The sequence below is a fragment of the Chionomys nivalis genome, chromosome 7, assembly GCF_950005125.1.
Source record: "Chionomys nivalis chromosome 7, mChiNiv1.1, whole genome shotgun sequence".
Classification (NCBI taxonomy): Eukaryota; Metazoa; Chordata; class Mammalia; order Rodentia; family Cricetidae; genus Chionomys; species Chionomys nivalis.
In genome coordinates, this window is record NC_080092.1 from 13,295,535 (window position 1) to 13,300,727 (window position 5,193).

The following is a 5,193-nucleotide window of genomic DNA, read 5'->3' on the forward strand; positions in this document are numbered from 1 at the left end:
AAGAGCACCTTAGTTTTCTACTTACAGTGTGGCGTAGCATGAAGAGACAGGCGACCGTCCACTTGGACGGGCATTTCACAACTTCTGTATAGACAGGCTTTGTCCATGGCCCATCGTCCTCCATACCTCAGGAGAAACTGTCTATCCAGATGAGGCCAGGTACTCCCCCTCATTCCCATTTAGAGCCCCACCAAACCTGGTTCCTCCTATCTTCACCAGTTTGAGGGTCTTGAGTATCTGTTGGGGACATTGCATGTCTTCCTTTCCCTTTAACCCTAGGCCTGAGGCTCGGCTTATATCCCTTTGATTATATCCCATTTGCTCCTCATGCTGTCCCTCCTGATGTTAGCCCTACTCAGAGAAATTCTTCAGGCAGAACCACACCCCACTCACACCTGATTGCTCCCCCACAGCTCAGCAGCTCCTACTGCCCAATTCTTCCCAGTGGAGTCAGGAAGGGAGATATGTTCATGCCCTGTGGCTGTTGGGGTAGGGGTACCTGTTTCTTGTCCTGGACTGTAGGGGGGAATGGGATAACATGCCTCTACCACAAACTGCCCACACATGGACATCTGACCCCTTTCTGGCCTCTGTTCTCCACATCTGTTCCAAGAGAAATTGCCACATGTCCCCATGCCTACTGCAGGTAAACATCTGGAGAGAAAATTTTGGAGACATAAAAGCATTCCTGGAAATCAGGGCCTGGAAGGGGACATGGGACAGCTATGTGGGGGCAGCTGAGGACAGGCAGGGCTTTCTGGAGATGGCGGCCTGTATTTCACAGTACAGACCTCGGGACTAGCCCTAGACCAGGGCAGGAGCTATACTGAGCCGATGGGGCCAGGCCCTTTCTCATCTCTGGAGCTTATCTAGAGCAGGCTCCTCAATTTCCTGAACACATTGTCCTCGGTGCCCTCTGGGAGGATGAAGTGTGCCTTGGGGTCTTATCAGGGAGGGCTTTCTGAGGAGGCGTATGACCCCTGAGAGGGGGGCACTTATCCCCCAGTTCAGACAGAAAGCTCAGCTTGTAACCTGCCTGCCAGACAACTCCAGCCCTGGGGCTCTCCATGGCAGCCTTTGCCACCATCGCATTTGTTCTTTCTCATCAGCCCCTGCAGCTGGGCATGGGAGAGGCATCGGGTGCGCCCTCCAGCACACTGTTCAGAGGACACGTCACCTCCCGTCCCCACGGAAACCATGCCGCTTGTCACAGTTGTTGATCACCACAGCGACAGCAGGACGCAGCTCACGCTCTTTGGGATGCCATTCAGAACGTGCCCTGGGTGCTGCCCCCAGAGGGCCCAGAGCAGATTAGTCGATGGGTTTGGGGCACATGACACCCGTGAAGCCCGTACCCGGAAACATTATAGGTGGGAGGACAGGAGCAGAAGCTGCAGGGTGCTCAGCCTCCCATGGGCTTCCAGGCTGGGGTGGGGGTGGAGGCCACAGAACCCCCACTCCTTGCCTTGGGATGGTATGGTGGGTTCTGTCTGGGTCCTGTTTCCCATGGTCTGGGTAGAAGTGCTACCCCTACCAGCCTGGGAAGCAGTAGCCAGATGATTCCCTGTGCAGGGGGGTGGTGGCAAGGCCTCCTTGCTGTGCCCACTCAAACCCACTCTCAATAACATCTTTCCCTTCCCCCGTCCTCAGAGGCACTCACCCCCAGGCCTCTCCCTGGGAATGGGAGTCATCTGGGAAGAGGATCAAGCTGGCAGCTCCCTGGGTGAACCTGCCTATCAGACCCCATTGTCACCTCCCACTGAGGTCATTCCCCATGCTCCAGCAGGGTGGGCCTCCTCTGACTTCCCAAGGGTGGGGGCAGCTGGGCACTATTTTAAGCAATGTTGCCCCATTGTGGTGGGTCCTATCATTTTACAACCAGAGAAAGCAAGGCCAGGAAGGCCCCCTGCCCCTTAGGCTCACACCCAAAATAGATAGGAGATAATCTTTTCCTCTCTGTGGCCTCAGAAACCTGGGCCATGGCAGGTAAACCTTGTCCCCAGGGTCTGATTTCTTCAGGTGGAGGTGGAGACCACAAGGTAATGAGGGTGGTGTTGCCGTTGCCTTGAGATCATCCAGACACAAGTGGCAGTTTCTCCCTGGAGGTTCCTGCAGCTTGCTTCAGGAAGAACCCTCTGACTCCATGTCCCAGGCAGAGTAAGACGAGATTCGAGTTACCACAGCACGCAGGAAGGGTGCTGTCCGCCCCGGGATGCCCTCTACCACAGCACGCAGGAGGAGTGGTGTCCACCCTGGGATGTCCTCTGGACCTTCTGCTGCATGACCTTTCATGGGGAGACATAAAGAACTCTCCAGTCACTCCAGATAGGTGCAGGCATTGGCAGACCAAAGAAAGGGATCTGCCCAAGTGCAGCTTGGTGAGCCAATGAGCTGACTGGGTTACGTACACAAGGATGCTTGTAGAAAGTCTAAGGCAGTTACGCCATCTGGAGATCCTTCAGGAAGCTTATGGCTGACCACTGAAGGATTCCACTGGAGAATGGATGATTTACAACAAAACTAAAGATCCCCACACTCCCACCCCGGCCAGTCTCTACCTCCTCACAAGGAGGGAAGTGCCCTATGAGGCTCTCTGAGACTTCCCGCCCCAGGAGGGTGAGGCCATAGGCTGGATCTCAAGAGTCTCAGGCTGAATCATCAGAGCTGCCCAGATTAAAAATGGTGGTGGTCACGTCAGTCTAAGGAGACAGATAACATAATATCCTCTGCCTACTCTGGGCCCATGGATTAAGTTGAAAGAGGAAACACAATTGCTCTTTTTGGTGCTGTGCTGCCCAGGGGCACCTATGGGACCCCAGTAATGGTGTTGCTTGAACTTTTCTAGGGGATATGGGGACAAACACCTTCTTCCCCCCAGATAGGGCACCACCAACAAAAGATCAAAGTACAATTTCACCTGATTCTTGCTTGGTAAACCAATGAGTCTATTGGCTTACTTACAGAGCATGGATAAGGGGTTGCATACCCCCACCTAGCAGCTGTATAGATGACAATTCTCTCACCCTGCCCCACCCCCGAGGTAATCACCAATATACTCTGTCACCCTCAGAGACACCAAGACTGCATGCAGCTGGGGTGGGCCACATACAGCTGGTTTGGAGGGATAGAAAGGACTGAGATCTCTGGTGAGGAGTGGGGAACCCTCCCACTCTCCCCTTCAGTGAAGGTCAACGGTCAACAGATCCAATCTTGATGGTCACTTGCAAGCGACCACAGCTTCTCTGATGAAGATGGTAAGGTCGTTCGTTATGCCTGGAGGAGAGAAGTTCACCACAAGCGGGCAATGACCTCAGTAGAGCAAAGGTAGAAAGGGATGCCCACGCACAGCTTCCCTGGTACCATGTTACCACCAAGGAACACAAGTGTCTCTGACTTAACCCCGTGCTCCATCTGTACAGCACAACCAACTGAGCCTGGATACAGTCTGTTTGGGTTTGCCTGGGATGCTCCTCAGCTTCCCTCCCAGCACCCACCGCCCCTTGCAAATTGAGCCTCCTGCCTGGACCAAATGGTTAGTTTCTTGGGAGACGGAGAATTGACACTACAGCCACAACTACAGATCTGTTGCTCATTCTTCCTTGGACTGGCTGGCCTTGACTGGCTGCTGTGGGATCTATTTTCGTATACCTGGCCTCAGACCTGCCCCCCCCAGCCCTACCCCGTCTCACTCATCATACACTTTGTCCATGTCCTGGAATGGGGGCCTGAACAATAGAACCCCAAACTCACTGTCTGCTGTCCAGGTTACTCAAGCACCTTTATGGACTATTGACCACCTCTACGAGGAGGGGATGACTCATAGGGTGTTGGGGTGCTGAGTCCCCCGTGCCTAGTACCCCAGCTGCCCCCTCTAGTGCAACCTTCCCACTTCCCAGCTCTGTGTCATATGGAACATGGCTTTGCAGGATTCTGGGGCTGGGCATAGCTTCTCCATGGCACAGCAGGTTATCTATGCTGGGAGCCATGACACCCTGTCGTCACGGTGATGCTGGTGGCTGCTCTCAGCCAGAGCTATTTCTGGCCTGAGACACGCTGTCCTGTCCACTGAGTCACCCTGAATGCTGACCACTCTGCCCAGAGTTCAAGACACATACACCTGTCTGGCTAGTCCCCTGGTCAGAAAGACACCCCAGCCCCCCCACAGCAGGTCTAGAGTTGAAAACCCCAGGCTCCTCCCTATCCCTCACTCCTGAAAAGGCCCTTCCCCCAACACCTTAGGGAGAAGGACTCTGGGGGCTAGAGCTGGCTGGGGCCAGTAGCATCCCTCAGTGACTTCACTGTCTGTCATGCTACAGAGGACACACTCGATCCTACCATGACAGCCCATTTATTTCAGAGAACAATGCTCAGACCCATGGCGCCATCTTTCTCTAGGAGACTATAAAGAGCCCCCAACCCTGGCACTAGTCACCTAATTCTTTCAGAGAAATGTCCCCATCAACCAGGCCAGACAGAGATGTTTGGGAAAGGGAGGGGGGGCTGCATGGCCTGAGGGAGGGTGATTCAGTCACTAGGCCTCTGTCTTCACACCTCCCCCATCTGAGTCATCACAGCCGGCAATGGGTGACAAACTGCTATCTCTGTGTTTGAGAGAGCTGGTGTGAACTGTCACCTGTGGCTAGCAGTCATGGCTGCCCTTAACTCATTCTGGGCTTTTCCTTACCTCTTCCCCTCTCTCCTGGTCATCAGAGTGGATAGTCTAAAGGGAAGCTGGGAATGTAACTGGACTCCAGCTATACCAAGCTACAGGATGAGGCTAGTTTACCCCCAAACACTAGCCATATGCCTCCCTAAACAGGCAGTTTGGCTCAGGGGCACTCAGCCCCTGGGAGTAGTGTGTGTTTGGGGACTGAGCAGGAATGAGGGAGTCCTATGTGGGTTTGGTCTTGGATCCACCAGGGATTGTGGGGAGACCCCCACAAACCATTCCTACTAGGGTAGCTCAGGGGCGCAAACCTCTCTGCCTTGAGGCTGATTGGGATACAGTGCGTGGGGAGGGGGCAACACAGAGCATGACCGGATGCAACTCCGCAGAGTTCCGTTTGTCCACAGATAGACACTGTGACCAGGTGAGTCAGTGACCTAGCTTGTTGGGTGCAGCGTGATGGCCCCAGCCTGGGTCTCCTCCTATACCAGCTTCCTTACCAATCCCTGCACTATGGAACTCATTAC